Genomic DNA, 12043 nt, shown 5'->3' on the forward strand with positions numbered 1-12043 from the left:
AGCGGCCGTTGGAAACGGCCGTTGGAAACAGCCGTTAGAAGCGCCCGTTAGAAGCGCCCGCGTGCGGCGTCTGACATTAACCCGCGCCCCACAGCCCTTCATGGAGGCGGCTCGGGGCTCTGCGGCCGGGCTGAGCTCGGCCAAGCCACCGTCCCCTCCCARATCGGTTCGAACCCGGTGGGCGCACGGGGAGGAGATGTCTGGGCAAACGAGCTGCACCATTGGGAAGTTCCTGAGGTGGTTCCTGTGGCRAAGAACCACTGCAGCGTTTTTTTCTGTGGCATCTGGCTTGTAAAGAAGCAATACTCAATCTTGAATAACAAGAAGATAACAAAACTTAATGGAAGATGTTTGGAACTTACATACGTGTAATCAAGAGAGTTGAGATGCAGTTTCCCAAGTGTGAAATCTGCTTGCATTATTTAAAGTAGTGACCGAGCAGAAGTGGTCCACTCTGGTCGTCACCACTGGCATCTTTCCCTTTCGGTTTGAGGGAGGACAGGCACCCAATTGAGCCTGAACAAATAGAGATGGCCAAATGAACCCTTACATGGTCTAGATGAATCCTTCTGTGATCCTGTTGAGTCCTTTACCATCRTGCTTATGGGACGTGGTGTCAGTGTAACCCCCTCTTCCCTGCTGTCATTCAGGCCCTCGGCAGAACCATGATGCTTTTCATGAGAAATCTGAGTTTTTCTATATTTCCCTTTCTCTAAAGCATCCAGATCAGGTGGCAGATGAAGCTAGGGCAGCAAAAGATGCAGATCATTGATCTGATGCAGTGTGGAGCTTCCTTCCCGCAGGAAGGTGCGGAGGAGGGAGACGAGTCCCAAGGGTCATTTACCGCAGGCTCAAAATCTTTACTTTGCAGACAGAACATCATTTAATCTTCCATAAACTTATTGAGCTCCTTCTCAAGGCAATTAGGCTTCTCGACTGTCAGTATAAGCAATATATCCCGCTGTCCGTTAGAATATAGCTCCAAACTGCTCACTTCCCTGCATATAAGACAATAAATAACGGCACCAGTTTTCATTCTCTGCTAAATGGAGGGAAACTGAAGCAGATTAGGAAATAAAGGAGCTTCCGTAAGATTTTCTTTCTCCTGAGTTATTTATTCTCCTCATAGCAGTTTTCCGCCACATAGCCAATRTGGAGTCTCCCAAAAGACAGTCTGTGTTCTTTTCTGACTGTGAATTGGGTGTTATTTTTCAGCACTGGATAAATTAGAACACTAAACCATAACAAGGAAAACATTCCTTAACACAATTATAACGAAATGCTGACAAGAAAATCCATTTTTATGTCCAAATCCTTCTCCTATTAAGAATGCAATTAAGTTTGCTGATCTTAGCCTATCCCAGTCCTTGTCTATGCACATCCCCCAAATTCTCACCCAGTAATTTAGGCGTGAGGATTAAAAGAATAACAAGTGCGAGGGTGTGTGCCGAGGAGACCGGGGTGACACAGATGGGAGGTCTCAATAAGAAATAAATACCCATGCAAGAAGCAGAGATCCCGTTTGCACTTACACTGGGAAGCACAGGGAATAGTCTGATTTCAGTGCTCTTTTTCCCTAATTACAGTGCTATAAAGGAGACCAGGATTTAGCCCGTACGCTGTAGAGCTAATAACAGTTCCAAATGTCATCTGTGAGAAAGCTTGCCATTTGCTTTTTCTCCGCTGCAAGTGACTGAAGGGCTGCTCTTGTCACACAGCACCGAAATTCTGTCATACCTTTATTTTTAGAAGGCCAATTCACAGGGAGAGAGGGGAGGAGAAAGGGTTTTCTGAGTGTTTATCACTTACACATCATACAGGAAGCTGCTCAAACTCTTCATTAATCTTCTAACAATATCTAGGGACTTACTCAGGCTGAAATGTAATATGCTAAATCCTTTCCAATAAAATGCCACTTGAAATGTAAATCAGAGAGGAATTAAAAAAAAWAATCAGGCCATTGCTGTGCAAAACTATTAGAGCACCAGGTCTGAACAACACTACCTGGTTGGGCTTTCCCCAAAACTCTTCTGGTTCCAAGGGCTTTTAAAGGTGAAGTGCAATGTATTAAAATAAGCAACTGAAGAATGTACTAATTCCTGAAGAATGTGCTAATTCCATGTTAGAATATAAAATGTAGGCATCCCTCATTACCACAAACATCTTGTTAGAATAAATATTTAAATATCAGGTCCTGACTTGTGCCGGTGATGTATTAATTGCAAAACAATTGGCACAGGGATTCTTTATGTCTAATGCAAAAGCACCTGGGCAGACTGAGGAACTCTACAGCTGACCTTCAAAGAAAAGAACAATAAAACAGCTATAGAGAACTGTGACTATTACAATCAATTAGTTAGGAGTCTCTGACCCTTTCCAAACTGAAGGTAACAGGCAGATAAGGACAATGCAGAGAAATGTAATTTGGGAATGGTTGGGATATCCTCAGTTATTGCAATTTTTAACCAGCCTATTGGCACACCAACAAAACAGGATTTCCAAATATTTTTTCTGAAGGTATAATTGAGTTTGCAGACTGATTTGTACGTGCAGAAGTAGTTGGAAACTCAACATTATTGGCAGCTGGTCAACAGGATTCTTCAACTATCTTTGAAAATCTCAGCTATGATACCTTTTAGTTTGGGATATGAGTGTTATCAGGGTCAGGTATTTTCAGAGCATACACCTGACAGAGGCTGCTCCGCTCTAATTTCCCTGGTTTGTGTGTTTTAAAATGTGTTCGATTTAGTGGGAGAGACTYGTGTAATCTTTATAGCTTGTGTTGGTAAAAGAAAAGTGAAGGAAAAATCAGGTGAATGAAGAATGGCAACAGATAAAGAATGTCAGTGGGCAGAAGGGTGGGCAGCAAGGAGAAAGAAAGTGCTCAGACTCGAGAAGACTGATTAGATGGTACAATTAGTGAGAGGACAGTGGGAGTGATCAGTTAAAAGAAAAAGCTCAAATATGTATGAATTAATTCAAGAGAAGGAGTTCAAACTGCTGATGCAGGACATGAAACCAGGTATTATAATAACAGTAATAATGAGTTATAATTCACGATTAATGCAGTGGTACCAAGGAACACGTGCTTTTCAGGAAAGATGGAAGTAAGTGTGTGAATGGGAAGGCTGCATTATGCACCAGTTGTTTACTAGGGTAAAGAAAAGGGAACTAGAATGAATGAAATAAAGCTAGAGTAGGTCAAAATCATTTGGAGGAGAGCTGATAAAAGAATTCTCTTTCTGCTGTTTGCAGTAGTACTAGCAATTTGCCATAATTACTGAGACACTGCCAGAGAAAGCATGAGGGTTTATTAGCTGATTCTGTCTAAATTAGGTTGAGGGATAAACAGAATCTGGATTTAGCTGCAGTCTTCAATCTCAAAAGAGCAAGCCGTGATTAAACTGAAAAGATTATTTAATGGGAYGAAATGACCTGAGGAACTGGGGGMCAGTTTTATTCCACTGAACTTGGGGTGCCCAGGGGGGCTACGCCAGCTGGTTCCTCGGGTGCTCCGCAGTCCCGAGGGGTGTGTGACTCAGCACACTCAGGATTCCCTCTCTGAGGGTGTGTGGTTCTTGAAAGTGGCCCCCAAATGTACCTTGGATGGTTAAACATCTAAGTTAGGTACATTCATAACACACYGAAAAATATATTTAAGTAAACCCCAGTTTGGGGTACCTGACTATAGAGAAAGCTTAGTATTTATCTCTGTCAGTTTTGTATAATTAGTCTGAAATTTGTTTTCCAAGTACAAGAACACAACCTTGCAATGAAGAGCTGTATCCTCAGGTGAAAAGCAACGTCAAAAAAAATGCTTGGAATAACCACAGACCCTGCAAGTCCGATGGAGAGGACTCATCATTAAAGAGAACTATGTCTTAGGCATGAAAAAAAATTTGGATGCAAGTAGGAGCATGAAGGGGTAAACTGGGATAAGAACAGGAACCCCAGTGCCTTCCTTCCAAAAAAAACCTAGGAACTGCTGAGCCCTTGATTTCAAAGAAAATGAAAATCTGTTAGTCAGCCTTTCCCCACTGACCCCCAGGTAGACTGTATCACTGCTACAAAGCGCGCTGCTTATTGACCTTGCGATGACAGCACATAGTGCAGGTCCTGCAAGTGTTGCAGTCCAGCTCCAAGGCTTATGTCTTGACTCACATGTTATGCAATCCCTCTCCTCACCAGGAAGCTAGAAAGAATCTATTAAATCTGCCCACACAGCGTCTCTAATGCCTGAGCTGAAAGTGTTAGGAAATTATGATGGATTTGTAGGGTCCTTCTCCAGGTTTCAGACAAATCAGGGGGAAGTTCCTTCAGAAAAATGCATGGCTAATTGTGGATTTTCCAGCTGAGGTAATGTTTGAAGATACAGGTTTTTTTTTTTAATTAAATCAGAGGTTTGCAATTGAATGCTGACATTTCTGGTAAGAGTCTGTAGGGAGTAGCCTTTGAATTGGCAAATCAGCTGCCTGAATAAACCGACTTGTCAAGCTAAAACATTACATTACATTCTTTATGTGCTAAATTTAAGGGGAAAAAAAAAAGAGTGGATTTAGTGAGAATGAAAAATGTCAAACTGACAGTTCTGGAAAATGGAGTACTTTTCTTTACCCACAAAATCAGAATAGCACCTGCAATACACTTTCTGTCTGTGCCTTCCACCAATATGATTTTTCTCTGACAACAAATGCCCTTAGAATATTTTATTCTCCGTCACCCACTCGACCCTTGGTTCTGTTCTGCAAATGACTGCCAAAAAAGACTCCAGTTTCAGCTAATGCTGTCGGCAGTTTTTGAATACCTCAAACCTAAGTGTGCCCAGGTTACCTTGCCCTGCACACAGATCTTCCTGGTAGAATCTGCAGGAGGCATAAGGGCTCCGAGAGTGCCCATTGAGGGCACCTGTTTTATGCTTGAGATATTGAGGAGTCTGTTTACGTTTTTGGTCTGTCTTCTTCAGTAACATACTTTAAGTCCACCAAAAAAACATTGTACGTTGRCATCCAGGGTACCTGAATTAAAGACCAAGGATGTAATTCTGCTGACCGATTAAAACACCTACACTTAAGTGCCTGCATAGAGGTTTCTACATGTGGATTATGTAGACATGTAGTGCGAACCCCACTGTAATCAGAGGCAACCCAGGATGGGATCCAGTCTAAATATAGCACCTAGTCCCAGCTGCAGTACTCCTACATCTGCCTGGAGCTGGAGAGGGGAAAGGCCCTCTCCCTTCTGGAATGACAGCTTTCCATGGATGCCTTGGAGGCATTCAGCTCCTCAGGTGTGGGTGTCTACTTTAGAGTAAGCTGAATTATTCCTACACTTCATTGGGCTAATTCTGTTATCTGCATCTAGTGCCACCTGAGATGTAGCAGAGTACCCAAGACACCCACACAGTGCTGGTAGATCTAACACCAGACCTAAGGAGACCTGTGCCCTTATGGAAATGGAGACGTGATACTGCTGGGCATCTCAGGTAGCACTAAACACCTAGGTTTAGGCAACAGAATTGATCCTCCGATTTTAATTCACTATAAAGGGAGCTCAGACACCTAAGTCAGATGCAAATGTTTGCATTTAAATGTGAAACAGTGAACTGARTCCTACCCCTCATGGCCCGTTTTGAAAGTTGGCTCTCCTGTTGTGAATTACTTRGCCAGCATTTTTTCTAGATGCTAATCCACCAGCAAGATGCTCTTCTCACTAGTTCCCTGCCAGGCTGTTGCAGTCATGGAATTCCTCCGGGGTGAGGATCAGTGCTCCTGTATTAGGACCAAAGCCGAAATTTCTAAAAGCTCCATGAAGATACAAACTGCTACAAACCAACCCTGTGCTTGCAGCCCTTATTCTCAAGGGGAACCACTCCCTAAATACTCCCCCCCTYTTTTTTTTCTGAGGGTCGTTTCTGAATCCGCTTGCTCTCTTTTGGCATTGACAATTAATCCACAGTCAGCTTTTCCACAATTACCAGTACTGACATAGCCTCTTCTGCTCTCAGCCCTCCTATCTCTCTGTCATTACTGGAGTCATTACTTATCTCCACTCTCTCATTTTCCGTTGACTYTTCTGCTCTTTCCTACTGCAAACCTGCCTAGTCTTAGCTCTAACATCAGTTSTCTTCTTCTGCGCTCAGACTGCAGAGTGTTTTGGGTGGATGGACACATGGGAATTACCTTAATTTATATTCCTACAGTGAGACTTCTAATCTGGGCTCATAAATGTAAATTCTCATTATAATCTGTGGGCAAAGATCATGTTCTYTTAGGGCATGAGTCAGCTGATTTGTTTTAGACACCTATTTTAGGATGAGATGAAGCATGTCCTCAATGTTTTTGTTCTTTGGTGGTGACTTCAGAAGGAACCCAGGGYGACTGGCTCAAATAGAGATAGCTGGGCTATAAAAGTCTATCTTGGGTCTGATTAATCCCAACAGCAGAGAGCAAGGGTGATTTCATCCACTATATCTTTGTTCTCCTGAGTGAATTCACTCAGCCTCAAGTTATGCTACCAGTGTAATACGCTGTTGCTTTGTTCTTTGCTTTGTTTCTCTCTCCACACAGCATCTTGCCTAATATTCCCAAAATAGTATGGGTGAAAAACATGGTGACCCTTAGCTACCTCTGTGCTTCCCTGCCCTCATCTGCCTTTTGTTCTCTGTCCCCAGGGTCATCGACGCAGGAGTTTCCTCATCTTGCCCACACTTGCCTCAAAAAGCTTGTACTATCTCATGGTCTTCTTTTCACTCATTTTCAGCCCTTTCCCTACTCTCTCCTTAAACTGGTACTTTCTTCTCACGATGCAATCATGCATTTGGTTACATCATCTTCAAAATCTCCCACTCTGAAAGCCACTTGCCACCCTCGTTCCTTCCCCATCCTGCTTCCTCTCTCCATCTCTAAGGCCATTGAATGCACTCTTCATAATTGCTATCAGAGAGTCATCACAGAATTTAATTTAGAAGGGATTTCTGGAAGTCATTTAGTCCAACCTCCTTCTCAAAACAAGTTCATTGGGTTGCTCAGAACCTTATTCAGTCAAGTTCTGAATGTCTGCAAGGATGGAGATACCAAATCCGTCTTAGATTCCCTTTCTACAGTGTCCACCTCTTCCACTACCTAAGAAGTTCCCATTCCATAGTCCCTAGTGACTTTGGAGAGGTAAATCTCAACACCAGTAATTCATCCTCACTATTCATAACCTGACAGTCGGTTTCAAAAGTTACAGTGACCTGTTGGATGTCTTGTCCTTCTTTCACAACCTTCTACTTCTTTAATGGACACTGTAGTATTTTCTTTGCATAATCTTTCCCTTCTCACTTCTGACGTGGGTGTCCCAAGGCTGTGGTTTCCCGTTACATCCCTGGAATCTCAGACAAACACAAATTCAGGTGCTGCTTCTGCGATAACAGATGTTTTTCTTGCTGTTCCCTGCGTCCACCTACGGGCTCCCTGCTCTCCATGGCCTCAAACGTGGTTTTGCTCCTCCTTTCCACGACCCTCKTTGCCTTGCAGGTCTTGCACCCCTCGCCTTCCACCCGCAGCAAGGAGTCAACCGGTGCCACCTCCGTGTTAGCTCTTCGCAAGCGCCTTCGTGCTCATTCCCGAGCCTCTCCCGGCGTTTTGCTGCCATTCCCGCACAAAGAGCTGCCTAACAGCCCACTGGGGTGCTGAGCTGACTTCCTGTCATGCTGATTAACATTGGATCATTGTTTCCTTGCATTGCTCCATCTGTCCGTTTCCATCTGTTGTGTCTTAGCCTTAGACCGTCGGCTCTTGGAGACGGAGGCTGCCCTTTTTATTTCGGTGTCCGTACAGCACACGTTGCAGCGCGGCCCTTGCCTCTGAGCAGGGCTGGGGGCCGCTTTGATAAGAGACATGCAATAAAACACACTCCTAGCAGCGGACGTCTAGTCTCTGACTCTCACCAGGGGGAAAAGAGGCCCCGAATTTGCACAAAACCTTCTATTCCTTAAACGCTCTTYAGGGAAAGTCACGTATTACCTCAGTTTTAACGTCCCGGTCGGCCTTAAATTGTTTCTCTTTTAAGCCTAAAAAATTAAAACTAGTAACAGGGAATCGTAGTTCGTTTTCAGGCTTGGCTAAGAAAAGGATGGAACCAGACTGAACSATTTTAGTTTAAGCAAATTAAGGGTCTAAATTTAGCTCTGTAGCTGAAATCCTGCTGATCATAAATCACCACCCTAAGTCAACTGCATGATCATCTACTTCTTAGAGTTTGGTATTATACAGAATCTTTGTAACTTGGTTTCTGACCAGTCTAAATTCATCATTTCAGCATTAGTCACGCTGTGAATGTCTGGAACTTACAATGCTTAACATTTTGTTTCTTTCCTACTTCATAGAAGGTTTTTTTTGGGTTACTTTACCAATAAAGTACAGTACAGTACTATTTTTGGATATAACCCTTTAAAAGTAACTGAGTTTTTATACTTCATAAAAGTAAGAGACTTACATGGGAAGCTGCCTATTTAAATGCTCTTTCTTCCATTTAATATTGTGCAGCAGAAACAGCAAATGAATTTGCTCTTAATCACATTAATGAACTTGATTATTTTAGGAATACATTCTGCCAAGCAGATTATCTATTTTAGTAGGCACTAGTGTCATAAATTAAAGGGAGCAATTAGGAAAAAAAGAGTGTAGCAAATAACAGATACGCTAAAAGTTTTGGCAGGGGCAGGGGGATGTTGGAGAGGAAAACATATATATAMATGTATAAACATAAAAAAGGAACAGAGTCATAAATATGTGTTTTATAGGATCCAGTTCTCTCGGTTGGTCATTCTCAATATAGTCGAGAAGGAAGAAGGGTTTTCTTGGGCAGAAATTCTGATTATTTTATGTTATTAGTAAATATTTTCTATATAGTCCTTTTTTTTTTCCATTTTGTATCCCCAAATCTTGGTAAATTCTAGATATACTCCCAGGAAATGTAGCAATAAAAAGAAATACTTATGTCTTGGCACGTGAAAATTCCCCAATCAGAAGCAAGGTSTGTAAAACGAAGCCTGGTACAAATGCACACTAGAGATATTTACTGTGTTGAAAGGGTTATAGACAGGGTGCTTGGACAGAAAGCAGTTTTTGAAACGGCGCCACGGCGGGGACGGTCAGTCCTTTGGGAGCTGCAGCTCTTGACAAATCACCTGACCCTTTGCTTTGTCACTGACTTATTGGAACGAGCAGCCCTTGGAATTCCCATCGTGACAGCGACGAGGAGCTGTTCCTCGCCGTGCTGCCAAGCGCTCCCTCCAGCTCCTCTCCAAAGTAGGTCATCTGTGCGCTGGAAACCCGAGATACCTGAGGTGCGCAGAGCAGAGTAAGCACAGACTAGGCTGCTCCCCGCTGCGCTTAAACCTGCCTCGAAAATAAGCACAGATCAGCAGCTCTGGCCTCGTCCCTCTTAAGCGAGGATTTATGTGGCGGTGTCATCAACTTCCCGACATCGCAAGARGACGAGAAAGAAAATTAGCCTTTCTCCGCCGCCAGCTCTAATGAAGAACAACTGCTGCTGGGGAATAGTAAATGTTTCCCGTTGGCAGCTCTCCTTTTCTGCAGCCCACAGCTCCCCACGAGCGCGGCAGCCACTCGCTTTGCTGGTGCTCAAAGCCGCCCCGGTGATGGCAATGACATTCAGGCCTCAGCTAGTGCCAGTTCTACATCATCCGTGCCCATTTCAACCCACTGAGGAGTTCTGGTTGGGTTTACAGCATGAYATCCGCGGTGCCGGTGAAGAGCTCRCTTACTCAGCYACTATCCAGTGATGCAACGTTCAATACGCTTGATTTAAGTCCATTTAAGTCCGTTTAAGTTGTATGGGGACTGCCAGCCTGCAGATAAAGGATGATAAAACAAATCTGAGGTAAAATGAAAAATGATTAATAAAAATACAGTTCTGCTGATAATTTCATCTGTTGGTGGATAACTCAGTTTTTTTTCTTAAATAATAACTCACTCTCACATAGTATTTCATATAGGTGGCTTTCTAAGCACTTTATAAGTGTTAATCAATCTATAACATACCCAGGAAGGGAGTAGGATCTTTTCATGTGCATCCCAGATAACCTTCGTTCTCATTACCATTTGCAAAAGTTTTCCCGAGTGGACAAGAAAATGCAAGTAGCCCCATCCCTGAGGTGGGCACTGCTGGTGAGTAAAAGTGAGAATAAATTGTAATGCAAGGTAGTGGAAGGGATCTATTCAATCCCCYAGATACACACATGAACTTATTATTTTTTCTGCCTATACATGGCTCCCCACTTGTATAGATGGTATCGGACCTCCCATATAGTCCTTGGGGTTCCCTGGGAACAAGACTGAGTGTTCTCATCCCAGTTAGGCAGGTCTCTGTCTGCCTGTTTCCCCATCTCCCTAACTTGAAAGAAACGAACTAAAAATTGGCCAGTAGACACTGGGCAGTTTTAGTTAAATGCTGTGAATATGCCAAACACAGGAAAGTTTATAACGTCTGTGATTTAAAGCGTTGCAAGATAGAGGAGGACCCAGCTGTGAGCTACAATAAGAGCTCAATAAGCCTGCAGGCTTCACTGGTTCTTCTATCACTGCCCACCTTGTCTCTTACATGGGTTGTCATACTTCATGAGCAAAGTTCTCCACGAGTGGAAGCCTCATATTCCTTCACTGTTGTACCTGAGTTAGCCTGAATATGGCAGGCAGGGAAGTTAAGTAATAGCATGTGTCCCACTGTAGCTCTCCAAGCAGCAGATGAGGCCAAATTACCTTCTTACCACCTTAGTAGATACCCCAAATTAGGACAGACTTTTGGCCCAAGCCACAGCCCACAGTGGGAAAGCAGAGGTGCAAAATCTTGGCACACATAAGGCTAGTCCTGAGCCTGGTTCATCATCTCCTGAAAGCCTGAGGACCTGCAGTTGCCTCATGATTTTAGATTCATGGGCAAGGGATGAAGCATGAGATGAAGCATGGGCTTCCTTTGTCATGGACTGAGGATGCAGGACAGCCCCTCTGAGGGTGTTGGTGCATTGAGCAGGGTGCATTCCTCTTCGCCAACCTGCTCTTGTTGAACATGTGTTCACTCATGGCCTGCTCATGGYCAATACGTATTGACCCTACTCATGTGTTCCAGCAACCTATTTATATATGTTACCCCTTGCAATTCCCTCCCCTTCTCAGTTTCTCTTCCATTGCCCCTTTCCCCTTTTGGTTTTCATTTCTCCTTGTCTTGCCCACAGTAAGCCAAGAGTAACTTCTTGATCCTTCACAGTGACTAACGYTTCCGTTTTGCCAACCATTCTGAATCATTCTGGCTGGTTCAGCACATATCTCCAGAGCTGACACATATCATTATTCTTGGACGCCAAGTTATATGAAGGAATTGCATTCCCTCAGGTTGCTTTTCTAGTTGCCATTTTCAGCTACAGGATCACCCGGAATTTGCATGCAAAAAATACATGGTAGCCGATGTGTTGTGGGTGTGTTACAGTTTTCAGTAATTTTATCAGCACGATTTTGAATCTTTCCATCTGTGAAGCAAGATGCCCTTAGCTTATGTATTTGTCATCCACTATGTTAGGGKTTTAGAAGCTTAGAATTGATCTCCTTTGAAAATCAGTGCAACACAAGTTCAGGATTTGCTCTTGTGAGACAAAATCTGTCTTAGCTAACCTCCGATCTCCCAATGATCTTGGAATCCTGCCTCCTGAGAAAGACAAGATACGTGCCTATTAAGACACATACTCATTCTTTGATGAACCATAATTCTGTTGCAGAAATGTACCTGTTGTTGGACTTGGGGAAATGCAGTTATCATGAAGCAAGTGCAAAGACTCTTCACATTCCAAAAAAGAAAAGCAGTAGATGCTCTTGGATTTTACATTTTGCCATCAGCAGTCTCAAATATATGGAAGCCAAAGGGGGAACTAAAATGTAGTTGGTTTCATGCCCATAAAGCCAAAGAAACTGTTGCTGTAGGTAGCAATACAGGCCTTTTCTGGTTCTTCTGGCCCCAACTGCTCGGATCAGTAAGAGAGCCCAGC

Source organism: Nothoprocta perdicaria, unplaced genomic scaffold (genome assembly GCF_003342845.1).
Source record: "Nothoprocta perdicaria isolate Ctin4 unplaced genomic scaffold, notPer1 scaffold_58, whole genome shotgun sequence".
Classification (NCBI taxonomy): domain Eukaryota; kingdom Metazoa; phylum Chordata; class Aves; order Tinamiformes; family Tinamidae; genus Nothoprocta; species Nothoprocta perdicaria.